Raw genomic sequence first — 20,508 nt, forward strand, 5'->3', positions numbered from 1 at the left:
TTATTGAAAGTAAATAAAACAATAGTTTACACTTGATCCCCTTAGTACTGTGAAACACTTAAAATATAGCTCAGTTTAAAAACTTAAATTTTTTCCTATTATTTTGTACTATATCTGATGATGACAAACTTGATTCTGATTTTTCTGCCCCTAAAATAAACCTTAAAATTGAGTTACATGGCCCTGATCCGCGTGGGACGGGCACAGAGGCCCAGCTCTGGGCAACAAAGCTGAACGGCTCCAATTCCAACAGGTACAGCCCACCCCCAAGGGCCTGGGTTCCTCTCTGGGCACGCGCAGCTAGAAACAGCCCCTAGACAGCCGGTTTTCAACCCCTGATCCGCGTGGGACGGGCACAGAGGCCCAGCTCTGGGCAACAAAGCTGAACGGCTCCAATTCCAAACAGGAGACCTTCCCAACTCTTCGCCCAGTGCCAGGGACTCTTTCCGGAGCTGCGGCCGCTGATGCGGCCGCGAAGTATTTTCCCACTACATATGCCATAGGAACCATAAGCTAACTTCTTAGATGGAAACTTCTCTATTTTAGCTCAGCCACTAGAAACACAGTTGCCAATAACTCATAAGCCTATCTTAACTCACACTGCATATCAAGCAGAATAGTAACACTGAACGTGAAGGACTAAACCACACCTCTCACAATGGTAAAGCAACGCAAAAGCCCACCAAACATTCATATTGAAGAGTCTAGCCCAGATGACACCAACAGTACTGTAGTGTTAGACAACCTCTCTGACAAGGAATTCAGAAGGGAGCTACTTAGCATGCTTAGGGAATTAAAAGAAACAATGGAAACCAATGCCAATAGAAGACAAGAGGATCTGAAGGCAGAAATGAGGAAAATGCAATCAGAAATGTCAGACCTGAAAAATCTCGTAGGCGAATTGAAAAGCTCAGTGGAAGGCCTCAGCAGCAGAGTAAGAGCGGCTGAGAACAGAATCAGTGAGCTCGAGGATGAAGTTCAGAGACTCTCCAGAAAAGAGCAGAAAATGGAAAAGAGACTCACAATTCGGGAACAGATGGCAAGAGAAGATCGTGATGAAGCCAAGAGGGGTAACATAAGAATTATTGGAGTCCCAGAGGGACAGGAAGAAAACCTCAATGAAGAAGAAACTGTCAAAGACATCATTGCTACAACATTTCCAGAGCTGAAGAAAACTTGTGACCACATTCAGGAGGCCCGAAGGGTACCAGCTAGAAGAAATCTGAATAAAAATACCCCAAGACACATTCTGATCAAAATGACCAAAACCTTAGACAGAGACAAAATTCTGAAAGCAGCAAGATCGAAGAAAGAAATCTCTTACAAAGGAGCATCCTTAAAATTCACAGCTGATTTTTCTGATGAAACCCTCATGGCCCGAAAACAGTGGTGGGACATAGTAAAAAAACTCAATGAAATAAATGCCTCCCCCAAAATACTTTTCCCAGCAAGACTCTCATTCATAATAGAAGGAACAACACACAGTTTCACAGACAAACAACAGCTCAGGAACTTCATAGACTCAAAACCATGGTTACAAGAACAACTAAATGGGCTACTTTAAGGCAAGAAAGGCCCCTCAAATACACCAAATTTTAACAGAACAATGGGACAAAATCCCATAACAATAATCTCTCTCAATGTCAATGGGCTAAATGCACCAATTAAAAGACATAGAGTGGCAGGATGGATTAGAAAATTGAACCCAACATTCTGCTGCCTGCAAGAAACGCATCTCAATAGTCAAAGCAAACACAGACTCAGAGTCAAAGGCTGGAAAACAATCCTACAGGCAAACAGCTCCCATAAAAAAGCTGGGGTAGCCATCCTTATATCAGACCACATCGATTTCAGAGTGAGGAAGGTCATAAGAGACAGTGAAGGCCATTTCTTATTGATCAGAGGATCTGTACAACAGGAAGAACTTACAATAATAAATGTATATGCACCTAATGAGAGACCAGCAAAGTACTTAAAACAACTACTCATAGATTTGGAAAAAGACATCAATAGCAACACAATACTAGTGGGAGACTTCAACACTGCTTTGTCACCTCTTGATAGATCAACCAGACTCAAGCTTAGCAAGGACATACTTCATTTGAGGGAAACAATGGAAGAAAGGGACTTAGTAGATATATACAGGACACTTCATCCACAAAAAGCTGAATATACATTCTTCTCAAGCGTACATGGAACATTCTCCAAGATAGACCACATGCTGAGCCACAAAACATGCCTCCATAAAATTAAGAAGGTAGAGATTGTATCAACAATCTTCTCAGACCATAATGCGCTGAAATTAGAAGTAAATCACACACAAAAACAGAAAACTAAATCAAACACCTGGAAATTAAACAGTGCACTATTGAACAACGAGTGGATTAGACAGGAAATCAAAGAGGAAATCAAAAGATTCCTAGAAACGAATGAAAATGAGAACACGAGTTACCAAAACTTATGGGACACAGCAAAGGCTGTGTTAAGAGGAAAGTTTATAGCTCTACAAGCATTCCTCAGGAAGGAGGAGCGAGCACACATAAGTAACCTAACCTCACAGCTTAAGAGCTTGGAGAATGACCAAAAAAAGGAGCACAACCCGAACAGGAGAAAGGAAATAATAAAACTCAGAGCAGAGATTAACGAGATGGAAACCCAAAAAACAATCCGAAAGATCAATGAAACCAAGAGCTGGTTCTTCGAGAAAATTAACAAGATCGATAAGCCTCTAGCAAAACTCACAAAGAAAGGGAGAGAGAAAACCCTAATAAACCGAATCAGAAATGAAAAGGGGGTCATTACAACAGAAATCACAGAAATTCAGAGGATCCTCAGGGAGTACTTTGAGAAGCTTTATGCCACGGAACATCAAAACCTCAAGGAAATGGATAAATTCCTAGATTCCTACAGACTCCCAAGGCTGAACCAAGAAGACCTGGAATACCTGAACAGACCTATCACCATGAAGGAAATTGAAATGGTAATAAAAAGTCTCCCCAAGCACAAAAGTCCTGGCCCGGATGGATTCACTAGTGAATTCTTCCAAATCTTTAAAGAGGACTTACTCCCAATGCTCTTTAAGCTTTTTCACGAAATTGAAATATCAAAAACACTTCCGAACAGTTTCTACGAAGCAAATATCACACTGATACCAAAAGCAGACAGAGATACCACAAAGAAAGAGAATTACAGGCCGATATCCCTGATGAACACAGATGCAAAGATCCTCAACAAACTACTAGCAAATAGAATCCAACTACTCATTAAAAAGATCATACACCATGACCAAGTAGGATTCATCCCAGGGATGCAAGGATGGTTCAACATTCGGAAATCAATCAACATAATCCACCATATCAACAAAAGAAAAGATAAAAAGCATATGATCATATCAATAGATGCAGAGAAAGCATTTGATAAGATCCAGCACCCCTTTATGATGAAAACCCTAGCCAAAATGGGTATAGAGGGGACCTTCCTCAACATAATTAAAGCCATCTACCACAAGCCTACAGCAAGCATCATCCTCAATGGGGAAAAACTGAGAGCCTTCCCTCTAAGATCAGGGACGAGACAGGGATGCCCACTCTCTCCACTGCTGTTCAATATAGTACTGGAAGTACTTGCAATAGCGATTAGGCAGGAAAAAGATATTAAGGGCATTCAGGTAGGAAAGGAAGAAATCAAGCTCTCCCTATTCGCAGATGATATGATACTCTACTTAGAGAACCCAATAACTTCCACCAAAAAACTCCTAGAAACAATAGACTCGTATAGTAAAGTTGCAGGTTATAAAATCAATACCCAAAAGTCCATGGCTTTCCTATACGCAAACAGTGAGAGAGAAGAAATCAACATGAATAAAACAATCCCATTCACAATTGTGCCCCAGAAAATCAAGTACCTAGGAATCAGCTTAACTAAGGAAGTAAAGGACCTGTACAAAGAAAACTACAAAACGCTACTTCAGGAAATAAAAGAGGACATGAGGAAATGGAAAGATATCCCCTGCTCATGGGTCGGGAGACTTAACATTGTCCAAATGGCAATACTACCGAAAGCATTGTATAAATTCAATGCAATCCCTATAAGGATACCCATGACATTCTTCAAAGAAATGGAGCAAACACTCTTGAAATTTATATGGAACAATAAGCCCCCACGAATAGCTAAAGCAATTCTTGGGAAAAAGAAAATGGGAGGAATCAACCTCCCGAACTTCAAACTGTACTACAAAGCAGTAATAATTAAAACAGCATGGTACTGGAACAAAGGCAGAACTGCAGACCAATGGAACAGGGTTGAATACACTGACATCTCTCCTCAATCATATGCTCATCTAATCTTTGATAAAGGTGCAAGTAATGTGAAGTGGAGTAAGGAAAGCCTCTTTAATAAATTGTGTTGGCATCACTGGACGGCTACATGCAAAAAAATAGGCTCAGAACTCTGCCTAACACCATGTACAAAAGTAAGATCAAAATGGATTAAAGACCTCAACATCAGACCAGAAACCATAAGGTACATTGAAGATAAAGTTGGCAAAACCCTCCATGACATTGAAGCTAATGGTATCTTCAAAGATGCCACGCCACTGGCCGAGCAAGTGAAAACAGAGATAGATAAATGGGACTATCTTAAACTAAGAAGCTTCTGCACCTCCAAAGAAACAGTGACCAAAATACAAAGACAGTCTACAGAATGGGAAAGGATATTCACCGAATACACATCTGACAAGGGGTTGATATCCAGGATATACAAAATACTGGTTAAACTCCACAAGAAGAAAACATCCAACCCCATCCAAAAATGGGGCAATGAAATGAACAGAAACTTTCTCAAAGAAGAAATCCGAATGGCAAAAAAGCACATGAGAAAATGCTCTACATCATTAATCATCAGGGAGATGCAGATCAAAACCACAATGAGATACCATCTCACACCTCAGAGACTGGCCCACATTCAAAAGAACAAAAGCAACCGATGCTGGCGTGGATGTGGCGAGAAAGGGACACTCCTTCACTGTTGGTGGGAATGTCCACTGGTTCAGCCCTTCTGGAAAACAGTATGGACGATTCTCAAAAAATTAGAAATTGAGCTCCCATTTGACCCAGCAATACCACTCCTGGGAATATATCCCAGAGAGGCAAAAATGTATAGTCGAAGTGACATCTGCACTTGTTTGTTCATTGCAGCACTCTTTACAATAGCCAGAAACTGGAAGAAACCTGAATGCCCAAGAACAGATGACTGGTTAAAGAAACTTTGGTACATCTACACAATGGAGTACTATGTAGCTCTTAGAAAAGATGAAGTCATGAAATTTACATACAAGTGGTACAATATGGAAAGTATCATGCTAAGCGAAATGAGTCAGAAAGAGAGGGATAGACATAGAAAGATTGCATTCATCTGGGGGATATAAAGTAACAAAGTATGAGATTAATACCCAAGAATAGCTGAGATCAGCACCAGGAGGATTACTCCATAACTTAGAGGCCATCCGGGTATCCTAGAGGAAAGGGCTGTTCAGATAGAGAAGGGAGCACCAAATAAAGGATGTTTGGAGGATCCTCCCAGGAGGGGAGATGCATGTCGAAAGTAGACTATGGACTGAACATGTTTGCCACTCAATGCCTCTTTTGCAGACCACAACACCCAAAAGGAGAGAGAGAACACAGGGGATTGCCCTGCCACAGAGACAGGGGTGATGGGGGGATGGGGGTGGGAGGGATATTATCCATGGTGGTGGAAAATGGGCACTGGTGGAGGGATGGGTATCTGATCATTGTATAATTGAAACCAAAGCACAAAAAATTGTAAATCTACAACTTTAAAAAAAATAAAATAAATTAAAGGGAAAAAAAAAAGGAAAAAAAAAATTCTCGACCAGAATCCCAGTAGAAGAGAAACCGCCAGTGTGACTTTGAAAAAAATGTATGTTCTCACTAATCTTAAATAGCAGGGCTAAAGGTCTTTTTTTTCCCACTCAAATCATATGGAGTCTACTTAAAATGATATTTATATTGCTTTTATCATGACTGTAGAAAATTTTCTTGCTATGTCTATGTACACACACATAAAATAAATTAACAATTGAAAGTTTAAAAAAAAATTGAGTTACATGGCATAGTAATTTAATTTAAAGTTTAAATATTTATTTTTTTACTTGTTTTTTAATTTTTATTAGTGAAGCACCATGAGGTACAGTTGTAGAAGTACAAATTTTTGTGCTTGGATTTCAGTTATACAATGATTGAGTACCCATCTCTCCATCAGTGCCCATTCTCCACCTCCAGTACTCCCAGTATCCCTCCCACCACCCCATCCCCCCATCGCATACCACCCCTGTGGCATTCCCTTTTGTTTTCTCTCTCCTTTGGGGTATTGTGGTTTGCAAAAGAGGCATTGAGTGGCAATCATGTTTGGTCTAGAGTCTACTTTCAGCATGCTTCTCCCATCCTGGGAGGATCCTCCCAACACCCATTATTTGGTGCTCCCTTCTCTATCTGAGCTGCCTTTTCCATTTTCCCCCAGCACGTGCGGCTGGCCTCCAAGTCATGGAGTGAACCTCCTGGTACTTATCTCGGCTATTCTTGGTTGTTAGTCTCTTATTTTGTTACTTTATATTCCCAGATAAACGCAATCTTTCTATGTCTGTCCCTCTCTTTTTGACTCATTTCGCTTAGCCTTGGAGTGTTTTTATTCGGGTCTCTTTTAGCTGGCACTCTTCTGGCTCCTTGGATCTGGATGTCTGCATTCTTTAACTTTGGGAACTGTTCAGCAAGATTTCTAAGAGTTTCATTGTATTGGTGGTGCTGTTTCTGTGCTGGTGATAGAGCCCAGGCCCATGTACATGAGGAGCAGATTCTTCATCGTTCAGCTGCTTCACCCCTCCCCCCACAACTCAGTTTAAATTTATTTTAAGAAATTCATCTATATAGTAATATTTAGAATTGAGCAAGTAAAAATGTGAACAATTAAAGAGCTTTTTTAAAAATTTTATAGTACTTCAGTGCTATGGATCTTCTTGAATGAGTTCATATGATGAAATAAAATCTGAAAGATAGCAAATTCAAACCTGATGGATGTTTTTACAACAACACAAGAAAATAGTAAGCTTCCTTAATTTTTTTTTAATTTTTAAGAATACAAATAAATTTCTTGGCACTTAATGATTTTTTGAATTAAAGACCTGCTGTAAGTTATAATTTGATATATAGCTGGAAATAGAGTGACTTACTTTTTTTTAAAAAAATTTTTAAATTGACAGGGCCAGAGAGACAGTACAGCAGAAAGGGAGCTTGCTTTGCAGGCTTCTGACATGGGTCCATCTATGGTCCCTTGAACCCTCAGAAGTGATCCCTGAGCACAGAGCCAGGAAGAAGCCCTGAACACAGCTAGCTGTGGCACCAAAACAAAACAAGACAAAACCAAAAAAATTGACTTGTGGTAAGTTAATTCTAATTTACAATTAGTATTACTGAAGTATCATTTACTTATAAGGTAAGGTAAAGGCCCTCCCATTGATCATCGATTTGCTCGAGCGGGCCCAGTAACGTCCCCATTGGAGACTTTGTTGTTACTGTGTCTGGCATATCAAATACTCTCGGTAGCTTGCCGGGCTCTCCGAGAGGGGCGGAGGAATCGAACTCGGGTTGGCCATGTTGGCCGCGTGTAAGGCAGACGCCCTACCCGCTGTGCTATCGCTCCAGCCCTTTGAATTGCTCAATTCTATATCACATTTTGTTATATAGCATTATCAACACAAGATAATATCAGACACATTAAAACTGCATTATCAAACTTGTTTTTGAAAACCTAAAAATGTCAAGGAAGTCTATATGTTGCAATCCCTTTAGAAAATCCAAGCCTATAGTTACTCCTCTAAATTTTTTCCTTATTTCTAGAGCTGACAGTTGACTTATTAAAACTACTATTTAGAATTTAAATTACTAATTGGATTTAAATTACTATTTGGTCATTTAAATTGTCATTGTCATTGTCCTCCAGTTGTTCATCAATTTGCTCAACCAGGCCCAGTAACGTCTCCATTGTGAGACTTTGTTGTTACTGTATTTGACATATCGAATATGTCACGGGTAGCTTGCCAGGCTTTGCTGTGCGGGCGAAATACTCTCGGTAGCTTGCAAGGCTCTCTGAGAGTGGCAGAGGAATCGAACTCGGGTCAGCCATGTTGGCTGCGTGCAAGGCAAACGCCCCACCTGCTGTGCTATCACTCCAGCCCTGGGTAATTTAAATATTACCCAAAATGTTACCAAAAATATTTCAATGATTTGATAGAGCTATGTTATGTTTATTCTAATAAAACTCATTCCTTTGCTTATTTTCCAAAGAGAATGATAAAATTATTGTATTAATTCAAAAAGGGTTGAATATAAGTAAATGTATAGGTAATGTTCAGTTGGCATTGTATATTTAGAGAAAAAATTATATAAAAAAATTTAATGCTATTGGTTTGAGCATATTAAATATATGGGGGGTTTTTTTTATTTGAATATGGGAATTCTGCTGGTAGAACAATTCTTGAAAGAAATTTTGCTCTCCAAGTTACAGATGTAATCGTGGAAGCATATTGGAAGATATAGGCTAAAAATGAAGCAATAAAAAGAACTATGTTAAAAACAAATAATAAACTAACAGTAAAGAAGCCATCTTCTCTGCCCAATTGTAGTCCCTGAAAACTAAAAAGAAGGCCAGGAAGGCATCTGGGACTCTGGTTTGAATTCAGGGGTGCCATTTTGCTCCCCAGGTCAGGATTGAACCCCACCTATGAAGAGAGACGTCGTGGAATGAAGAGGAACAGCCATGTATTTCTTCACCTCTCCATAATCATAGACATACACAGACATTCTAACTACGACAATGCACAAGAAACAACTTCAAATTACAACAGTCACAATGGTAAAGCAATGCAGAAACCCACTAAACTTAGAGCAGATTCTAGCCCAAATGAACCAACCAGTAGCAATGAGCTATATAACCTCTCTGATAAAGAATTTAGAATGAGATTGATGAAGATCCATAGGAAACTCAAAGAAACAATGGAGTGCACCGCCAATGAAACACAAGAGGATATGAGAGCAGAAATAAGGAAAATACAAATGAAAACACAAGCATAAATGCCAGATCTAAAACCTGGAAGAAGAAATGAAAAACTTACTGGGAAACCTCCTCATTAACAGAGTAACAGCTTATGAACACAGAATCAGTGAACTCCAAGATGAGGTGCAGGAAATCTTCAGAAGACACCAGAAGATAGAAAATAGCCTCAAAATAAACCAATAGATGACAGGAGAACTTTGGGATGAATTCAACAACAATGTAAGAATCCTTGAGTTCCCAGAGAGACAGGGGAAAAAACCCTATGTAGAAGCAACTGTCAAGGCCATCATTTATGAGTTCCCATAGCTGAACAGCACATGCACCCAGATCCAGGGGGCCCAACGGGTGCCAGCTAAAAGACATAAAAATGAAAATACCATGAGATGCATCTTAATCAGAATGCTGAAAATGATAGAGATAGAATACTGAAAGAAAACATCACAAAAGGACATCACTTACAAAGGAGCATCCTTAATATGTACAACCAACTTATTGGATTAAATCTTCCATGCTTGAAGATAGTGGTGAAATACAGTGAATAAAATTCAATGAAACAAATGTCTCACCAAGAATACTTTACCCGCCAGATTCTCATTCAGATTTTGAAGGAACAAAACACAACTTCACAGCTAAACTTCATAGACTTAAAGCCATTTAGATGGGTCACTTTAAGATAAGACAACCCCCACAGACATAGCAAATTCTTATAAAAAGATGACACAACCCCCCCCCCCAACAAAAATCTCTCTCAAAGTCAGTGGGCTAAATATACCAATTAAGAGAAACAGAATGGTAGGATGGATTAAAAAATTGAAACCAACACTTTGTTGTCTGCAAGAAACATATTTAAACAGCAAACATAGACTCAAAGTCAAAGGCTAGAAAACAATTGTTAAGGATATCACTTGATCACTTGACTTCCTGTTACTCATCGATTTGCTTGAGTGGACGCCAGTAACATCTCCATTTGTCCCTGTCATGTGCTGGTGTAGTCCAATGGCATCTGTTCATTCTAGGAACATGAAGAGCCTCAAACAGATCATTCAGGGTCTTGATGAAGAAGTCTGACCATCTTGTAGGTGGGCGGCCACGCAATCTTTTGACGTCCCGTGGAATCCAGTCGGTAATGGCTCTAGTCCAGTGGCAGTCTCCAAATCTCATTACATGTCCAGCCCATCTGATTTTCAACGCCTTGCAAACAAGACAGCATCCCTGATTCTTGACCCTCGAAGGAGGTCAGAACTCCAAATTCTTTCTCTCATTTGAGTGAAAAGTGACACTCCAAGCATAGCTCTTTTGATTCCTCTTTGGAAGACCCGAATAGCATTCTCATCCTGTTTTCGTAGGGCCCAGGTCTCTGAGGCATATGTTAATGCAGGAAGAACAGTGGAATTGAAGAGATGTGCCCAGAGCTGGAAATTCTTTGTCCTCTTAGTTATTTCTTTGATGTTCTTGAAGGCGTTCTAAGCCGCTCTCTTCCTCCTGCGCAACTCAGGTGCCAGGTCATTCGTCATGTTGACTTCTCGACATAGGTACACATAACTGTTGCATTTGGAGATGGTCGTTCCATTGAGAGCGATTGGAACATCAGGAACAAGACTGTTTTTCACAACACTGTCTTCGTGAGATTCAGCTGTAGACCGACTTTTCCACACTCATGGTCAAAGTCGGCCAGCATTTGTGCCACTTGGCTAACGTTTGGTGTTATTTAGAACAATGTCATCAGCAAAGCAGAGGTGGTGTACTTGCCAACCATCTATCTTCACTCCCAATCTTTCCCATTCCAGTCATAGCATGGCGTTTCTGGGGGTGGCACTGAAGAGTTTCGGTGAAATGGTATCACCCTGCTGAACCCCTCTCTTGACATCGATGATCACTTCTTTGTAGAACTGTGAGATCCTGGTAGTGAATCTGTACTACAGCTCACAGAGGACCCTGATTGATGTATTGAGTTTGAATGCTCTGATTGGCTAGGGCTTTAATGACTGCTTCGGTCTCAATAGAATCAAAGGCCTTCTTTAAATCAATAAACGTTAGGCAGAGTGGCATCTTGAACTCCCAAGAAACCTCAATGAGCTTGGTTATCGTGTGGATATGGTCAATTGTGCTGAATCCTTTGTGGAACTTGGCTTGCTCACATGGTTGTCCTTCATCTAGTGTTCTGTCAATCCTATTCAGGATGACTCAAGTGAACAGCTTGTAGATGACAGACAATAGGGCAGAACATGCGACAAAAGAGGCATCGGAAGTGTCGGTGTCCTTGTCAACACGAACTTGGCCACAGCATTGATTCTTTCGAATGCCTTACAACCTGAATAGGACAATTACACTTGAACAGATGCGGCTCACTGCCGGCAGTTTCTATCTTCGTTGTAAACGCATCAACATCCAATTATGATGAAAGAGTAATTGAGAAGTCCTACATGCAGTTGGAGAAGTTCTATAAAGAGGACCAGACCTTCTACAAGATCATTGTTGGTCATTTTAATGCCAAGATAGGACCGAGAAGTTCAGCTGAAGAACTCCACATTGGGACCCATGGCCTAGAATGGAACGAACAGGGTGAGAGACTGTCTGACTTTATTGTGTCGACCAAGACAAAGACTATCCAGGGTAACTCACAGTTCCAGAAGGCTGAATCTAAACGTTGGACATGAGAGTAAAGACCAAGTTACCAGAAATTGTGGGATGTAGCTAAAACAGTTATAAGAGGAATATTTAGTAAGAATTCTCTAAGAATTCATCAGGAATGAAGACCCACATATTCAGCTTAACTTCTCACTTTAAGATCTTGATAAATGACCATCAAAAGGAGCTTAAACCAGGTGGCAGGAAGGAAATAAAAAAAAACAGTAAAAATGAACGAGCTGGAATCACAAAAGATAATCAAAAAAAATCAATGAAACCAAGAACTTGTTCTTGAAAAAAAAAGACAATAAACTGCTATCAAGACTTAGAAAGAAAGAGAGAGAACCCCAATAAACTGAGAAATGAAGGGGGGACATCACAACAGAAACCACAGAAATTCAAAGAATCATCAGAGATTGTTTTGAGAATCTTCATGCAACAAAACAAGAGAAACTTGAAGAACCAGATAAATTCTTGTATTCCTATAAACTCCCAAGCCTATACCAAATTTGGAATGCCTGAACAAACCTATTACTATTGAAGAAATTGAAATGGTAATCAAATTCTTTCCAGAAACAAAAGCCCAGGCCAAGATGCATTCACTGCTGAATACTTTCAAAATTTTAAAGAGGACCTACTGTCAATCTTTATAAAGTTCTTCCAGAAAATTGAAGAAATAGAAACACTCCCAAACAATTTCTATGAGAAAAATATCACCCTCATATCAAAAGCACAGATATTAAAAAAAGTCAGAAAGAGAGAGAGAGAGACAGAGAGAGAGAGAGACAGACAGAGAGAGAGAAAGAAAGAGAAAATTATAGTCTGATATCCCTGATGAACATAACTGCAAAGATCCTTAACAAAATACTAACAAATCAAATCTAGCAGGTCATCCAAAAGATCATACACCATGACCAAGTAGGACTCCTCCCAAGGATGCAAAACTGATATAACATTTGCGATTCAATCAACATAATACACCATATCAATAAAAGAAAAGATGACAATCATATAATGACATCAATCGACGCAGAGAAAGCATTTGACAAGATCCGGTACCCATTCATGATAAAAACCCTCAACAAAATGGAAGTTGAAAGAAATTTTCTCAATATAATCAGTCATCTCACATAAGCCCACAGCAAGTATTATAGATGGCAAAAAACTAAAAACCTCTAAGATTAGTTACAAGACAAGATTGTCCAATCTCACAACTCCTATTCAATATACTACTGGAAGTACTGCTCATAGCAGTTAGGCAAAAAAACAAAAAAAAATTCAAGGGCATCCAGATATGAAAGAAAGAAGTCAAGATTGAACTATTTGCAGAAAATAGGATACCACATTTAGAAAATTCTAAAGATTCTACAAAAAAAAAACTCCTAGAAGAAGCCATCTGCTGAAATTCTCAACTCTTTGGGAGGTAAGCAGTTAAAAAGAGCTTTGAATATTTTTTAATTAAATCATTAAATTGTTAGTGATTAATACCCTCTGAATTACTCATTATAATTTTGACATTTTTATTTTTTTTGCATTCCTAAATAAAATATGTAAACAGTAACACTATCAATGTGTCTGAGTCCTTTTGCCCATCTTACCTCCTATCTGCCTCTTCTTCCTTTCCTTCCCTGTCCTTCTCAAGTTCTTTTCCTTCCCTTCCTTCTCAGGTCTATAATCCAGAGTAATCTAGGTGTTCCTCCTTTGATACCTTGCATTATCTCTCTTCTGGAGCTTCCATTCAGAGACTGGGGAAGTTCTGAGCTCTCTTCTACAAGCTACTTTTCTCCTTCCTCTTCATCCTCTTATCTAATATTTTCTTGGCATCTATTGATATGATTTTTAATTTTTTTGTGTTGATGTAGAGCATTGCATTGATTAACTTGAGAATGTTAAATAATTTTTGGAGTTATGTTTTGTGATTTTACTTGTCGTCTATCATGGAGAATGCCCTATGTGCATTGGAGAAGAATGTGTATACACACATACATATATATGTGTGTGTATATATTTGTATAACATATGTATATATACTAAGTTCCTCTCTTCTGTTTCTCTCTTCAATTCCAGTCAATTCCAGTATTTCCGCTTTTAGTTTTAGCCTAGCTGATTTATCAAGTGGAGACAGAGTGGTGTTGCAATCTCTAACTATTATTGTGCTGTCATCAATGTCCTTCAAGTCTATTGGTCATTTTATGAATTTTAAATGTGTTTATGAGTATGTGAGTTCTTTCTGATGTTCATATCCCTTCATCACTGAGAAATGGCCTTCTCGGTCTCTTAAAACCTTTTAATACTATAGTCAATGTTGTCTGATATCAGTATGGCCACCCAGCCGTTTTTTGGGCTTGTTTGCTTGAAATATTGTCTTCCAATCTTTGACTTTGAATCTGTTTGCCCTTACTGCTTAAATTTAATTCTTGCAAGCAGTAGAAGGTTGGACTCAATTTTTTAATCCATACTGACATTTGATGTTTCTGAATTGGTACATTTAGGCCTCTGACATTGAGTGTGATTATTGCCTTGGAGTTTGTACCGTCTTTTTGTAGAAATTTGGTCTAGTTGTGAGATTTCTCTCATCTCTGGTAACCCTTTTCATTCTCTTTTTACAGCAGTTTTGAGTCATAAAGTTCCTGAACTGTTTCTTATCCTGAAGTTGTGTATAGTTCCTTCAAATCTGAATGAGAGTCTGGCTGGGTAAAGTTGTTCATTGAGTTTAATTATCTCCCACCATTGTCTTGGGGCCTCATGTAAGAAATCTTCTGTCATTTGTACCAACACTCCTTTGCATGTTATTTTTTTCTTTAATCTTTAAGTGCTCTATACCTATCTAAGACATTCATCATTCTGAGTAGTTTGTATCTTGAGTATTTTTAGTTTGGATTTCTTTTATCTGGTACCCTTCAAGTCTCTTGGATCTGGGTGCTTGCCCCCTCCAGCTCTGGGAACTTCTCAGCAGTGATGTTTCTGACTGTTGCATCTTCACAAGAGTTGCCTTCCTGTCCCTCTGAGACAATGATTATTTTTATGTTGTTCCTCTTGAATTAATTCCAGAGTTATCTTATCAACTGATCCTTCCACCAGTGCCCATTCTCCACCACCAATGTTCCCAGCATCCCCCCCATAATCCCCACCCCACCCCCCACTCCTGCCTCTGTGGCAGGTAGAGAGTACCTTTTACTCTCTCTCCTTTAGGGTGTTGTGGTCTGCAATCCAGGTATTAAGTAGCCATAATCTTTGGTCTATAGTCTAGGAAGATGTGTGCTTAAAGTGGGTAAAGGATCAAATATGATGGCCTCTCAGTATCTATACTGCAAAACATAATGCTCAAAAGGGGAAGGAGAGAGAGATGGGGGAGGTAAAAGAGAGAGAGGGAAAGAGAGAGGGGATAGAGGGGAGAGAGAGAGAGAGAGAGAGAGAGAGAGAGAGAGAGAGAGAGAGAGAGAGAGAGGGGGGGGGGAGAGGGAGGGAGGGAGGACTGGGGACACTGGTGCACTGGTGGGAAATGTACACTGGTGGAGGGACAGGTGTTTGAACATTTTATGACTGAAACCAGATCATGAAAACTTTGTAACCGTGTATCTCAAGGTGATTCAATTTTAAAAAAAGAGCTGGAATCCCCAAAACAATCCAAATGATCAATGAAATCAAGTACTGGTTCTTTGAAAAAATGAACTAGATCAATAAACCATTGACAAGACTCTCAAAGAGAGAAGAGGGAGAACCCTAACAAACTGAATCAGAAATGAATGAGGTAACATCACAACAGAAACTATGGAAATTCAAATCAGAGATTACTTTGAGAATCTTTATGCCGCGAAATAAGAGAACTTTAAAGAAATGGATAAATTCCTGGACTCTGATACTCTCCCAAGGCTAAACCAAGATTTGGAAGAGGGAGGGAGTGAGAGAAATGGAGACAGACAGACAGACAGGATGGATTTGCATATGGAGAGCTGTACTCTTTCCCACTTTCATCCTTTCTCTTCATTTAACCAACCTTGGTTGACTTCTCTGGATTTTTTTTTTTTTGAGAATTATGAGGGCCTTTTTCAGTTAGAAAAACAAGATCTTCTAAGCCACAGATTCCCCTCACTCTGGAATTTTTTTGCAAGATACTTGCTGTTTTGTACCTCTATAAAATGGAGGATAATGTAGAATTCATTGAGTTGCTTTGGGATAGAGATTTTAAAAAATGAGTAAGTTCCATTTTAAACAATACTATTTGCTAATATAACAATTTAAACTTTGAATTTATTAAAAACAAACCTTGATTCACAAGTACACTGAGTTTTAACTCCACTAACCATGAATACTAAAGGCATTCAAAGTACCATATCAGAGACAGCTCAATGAGACTGAGCACATGCTTTGTTATGTAGAAGACTCTGGATTGGTTTGGATCCTTGGCACCTTAAGATCCCTCAAGCATCCCCAGGAGCAACTCCAAGCACAGAGCCTGGAGCTGCCAGCCCCTGCACACTACCACACAAGCAAAAAGCACCATATCAAGTACTGGGGAAATCATAATGGATGGCAACATCCCTGTCTTCCAAGGGTTTACAACCTAATGGAAGATATATCTGCAATTAAATTACTCAAGGGCAGAAATGAGGGCTGTAAAAGAACTATGACAAAGTGGTGGAGAGGACATTCTGATCAAACCTTCCGAAGGCTAAATGCTGAGGACTTACTCTGAAAGGATTTCAATTTAAGGCCTGCCAAAGAGAACAAAAGGCAGATTCCAAGAGCAGAGGATACATATGTTATCAAGATGCTTGAGTAAGTGGATGAGGGAAATACTGAGCAATGGTGAATCAGAGATGTGGGTGCGAGTCCGAGGGAAACTAAGCCTGAAGAGTAATCCTAGAGAGTCTGGACTTATCTGGAAGGGCAGTAGGAGGGACTTGGCTCTGTGAGCTCCAGGTACACTTGCAGTGCTTGTGAAAGGAGGGAGTGATTGCAATAACCTCTCAAGAGGCAGACACTGGGGCAAGAAAGACAACCTCTTAGAATACCGTGAATGCTATGAGGGGATGGCGAGATTTCAATGTAAAAACACAGGTTTCAGGGAGAGAGGAAGACATGCATCTCTGTCTGCTGGATCAATGCAATTCAAACAAGCACCTCCGTCCCACACTTAAGAATAGGTACTTAAGTGTGGATGCTGGTGGTGGGAAATGTGCATTGGTGGAGGATGGGTTGTTCAATCATTGTATGACTGAAGCTCAATCATGAAAGTTTTGTAACAGTTTCTCATAGTGATTCAATAAAAAAAAAAAGTTAAATTAAAAAAAATAGGAAATGAGAGCATGGCAGGTAGGACCCATGTCCTGACCTGGGTTCGATCCCTGAGCACTACCAGGAGTGATTCCTAAGTGCAGCACCAGAAGTAACCCCAAAACAAAACAGGACTGGAGATGTGGACCATCAGGGACACCCACGTCCATTCCTACCTGGTGCATAACCACTCAGAGCAAAGTCAGAATGCACAGCACAGAGAAAGCTTCCTGGGCCTCCCCTTGCAGTGCTGTGAAGGGAACATCTTCACATCTAAGGTCTTCTAGAAGTAGCTAAAGGGTTCACTCTCCAGAACTGTCAAAATTAACAATGATAAATATTTTTCGCATACCTCAAGGAACTTAGTAAGTAAAGTAAAGTAAAGGCCCTCCTGTTGATCGTCGATTTGCTCGTGCAGGCCCAGTAACGTCTCCATTGGAGACTTTGTTGTTACTGTGTCTGGCATATCGAATACGTCACGGCGAGATTGCCAGACTCTGCCGTGCGGGCGAGATACTCTCGGTAGCTTGCCGAACTCTCCGAGAGGGGTGGAGGAATCGGACTCGGGTCCGCCATATTGACTGCGTGCAAGGCAAAATGTAAGGAAAATAGAAATGAAAAAAGATCATGTAAAAGATCAGTGAAATCACTACTCACAATGAGAAAGACAAATACAGGATGATCTCACTTATATAGGGTATTCAAAGAAATACACCACAAGGAGAGAAATGTCAAAGACAAACCCATAGACTCTAACTCCCAAATTGAGCAGACCAAGAGACAGGGCAGGGTTGAAAGGTCCAGGGGACTATGGCTGAGGGATACTGTCACTTTGGTGGACACAGGGTGGTGACATTACACCCCTAAAACATTTTAAAATGGAGGGCTTGACGCATAGCACAGTGGCTAAGATGCTTGCCTTGTAGGTATATGGTCAAATGAGTTCAAATTCCATGTTGCCACATGTGCCAGGAATGTTCTTGGCACCCAAACCACTGTCACATGTTGTGACTAATAACCAAGAACCCAAGCACCACACTCAGAAAGTGTGAGCCCTGGGAACTCCAAACAGAGCACCACAGTGTCCCCTCACCCTGTGAGCACTGCAGCTAGAGCCTGCATGCCTCAGCCAGAGGTGCATGCCGGCAAGCAGAGATGCATGCACCACAGCCACAGGAGCACAAACCCAAGAGCCTGCAGCCTAACACTCGACCTGCCAGGAGCACCCCAGCAGAGTGAGTGATTTTCCTGACATATGATGCCCCATCAGCACCCCAGCAGACTCTGTGAGCCCTGCACCCTGCCCACAACCCCTGCCAGCATCACAGTGAGAACTGCGAGTGCCACAATAAGGCTGCATGTGGACCCCACATGGCAGATCAACAGCAACAAGGGGGGAGGTCAGGGGAGGGAATAAGAGTGTGTTTATAGAATCTTAGTGCCCGAGAACAGATGACTGGATAAAGAAACCCTGGCACATCTACACCATGGAATACTATACAGCTGTTAGGAAAAATGAAGCACAGAATTTTCTTGTAAATGGATGGACATGGAGAGTATCATGCTGAGTGAAAAGAGAAGGTGAGGGACTGACATAGAATGACTGCACCATTTGTGGAATTAAAAAAAAAAAAGTATGAGACTAACACCTGAGGACAGTAGAAACAAGGGCCAGGAGGACAGGTCATGGTTGCAAGTTGGCTTCAAGTGCTGGGGAGAAGGCAGTTTGGATAAAAAAGGAACCACTATGACAAAGACAGTTGGAAGTGATCACTCTGAATAAGAATTGAATAAGAACTACTGAAAGTAAGTAAAGGAACAAGCATGATGACCTCTCAGAATCTGTACTGCAAACCATAGTGACCAAAGGAGAGAAAAAAGGAAAGTGCTTGCCATAGAGAGAGGCTGGGCGTGGTTTGAGGGAAACTGGGGATACTAGTAGTGGGAAATATGCACTGGTGAAGGAATGGGTGTTGGAACATTGCATGACTGAAACCCAGTCATGAACAATTTTGTAACTATCTCATGATGATTCAATTAATATAAAAATTATTTAACACACATAGACACACACACACGTTTGAGGCCACATCCAATGGTGCTCCAGGATTACTCCTGGTTCCATGCCCAGGGATCACTCCTGGTTTGCGCAGGGGACCATATTTAGTGTCAGGGATCAAACCCAGGTAGGCCACAGGCAAGACAGGCACCATACCTGCTGCACTATGTTTCCTGCCTTCTCTAAAACAAAGACAAGTGTGCCAGGGGTTGGAGTGAGCTCGATGGATTGAGTGCATGCTGTGCATGCAGGCCAAAGCTTCACGGTTCCCTGAGCAATACCACCAGCAACTCCAGAGTACAGAGCCTGTGGTAACTGAGTATCTCTAGGTGTGGGACAAAAATCAGGGGGAGAAAGAGAGAGAAAAAGTGAGAAAGAGAGAGGAGAGAGAGAGAAGAGGGTAGAGAGAGAGAAGAGAGAAAGGGAGAAGAGAGGAGGGGGAGAGAGGAGGAGGAGAGAGAAGAGGAGGGAGAAAGAGGAGAGAGAAGACAGGGAGAGAGAAAGAAAGAGAAGGGAGGAGAGAAAGAGAAGGAGGGGGAGAGAGAAAGTGGAGAGAGAAGACAGGGGAAAGAGAGAAGACAGGGGAGAATGAGAGGGGGGAGAGATAAGAGAAGGGAGAGGGGGTGAGAGAAAGAGATGGAGAGGGAGAAAGAGGACAGACAAGAGAGAAATAGAAAAGGGGAGGGAGAGAGAGAGAGAGAGAGAGATGTGAGAAGAGAGAGCAGAGAGACAGCGCAGTGTACCCAAACTGCTCTAGAATCAGAACTATTAATGGTTTAGTGACCAACCGTCCGAGGCAGGTCAATGGGCCATAGGGGCACAGGCCGGCCTCTCGAGGTGCGGACACCAGTGCTGACCTCTGCCCGGTCAGTTCCATTCACAGCTCTGGACACTCAGCATGTGCACCTGAATGAGGTCCACAATAAGCTGCTCTGTGGGCCTGGCTCCGGACTGAGGAACCATACTGCAAAGACTCCTGCCGGTGCCTTGGCTTGAGGGAGCAACCAGGACGTGCCTCGGCAGCAGGCAGGAATGAGGCCTTGGTCACTCGTCCCTCTCACCCACACACAGCACAGGGAGTCACCAGTACTTCCTGACACTGTGTGGTCCTATGGGTGTACAATGGCTACATACACGGCCAGGATCCTGCTCTTCAGAGGTAAAATCTTGCAGGGCTGGAGAGAGAGTACTGGGACAGAGGCACTTGCCTGTGCACAGCTGACCCCAATCCAACCCCCAGGAAGGCCTATGGCTTCCAAGATTTCCAGGAGTGACCCTTGAGTACAGAGCCAGAGGTGAACCCCGAGTACCACCAGGTGTGCCCAAACCCTCCACCCTCCAATTTTTTTTAAGTAGCAGTATCTAAGTACTATTCAAATTATCATCCTATTTAATGTCATGTTACACTCGGCACAAGG

This window comes from Sorex fumeus, unplaced genomic scaffold (assembly GCF_029834395.1).
Source record: "Sorex fumeus unplaced genomic scaffold, SorFum_2.1 ptg000106l, whole genome shotgun sequence".
NCBI lineage: Eukaryota > Metazoa > Chordata > Mammalia > Eulipotyphla > Soricidae > Sorex > Sorex fumeus.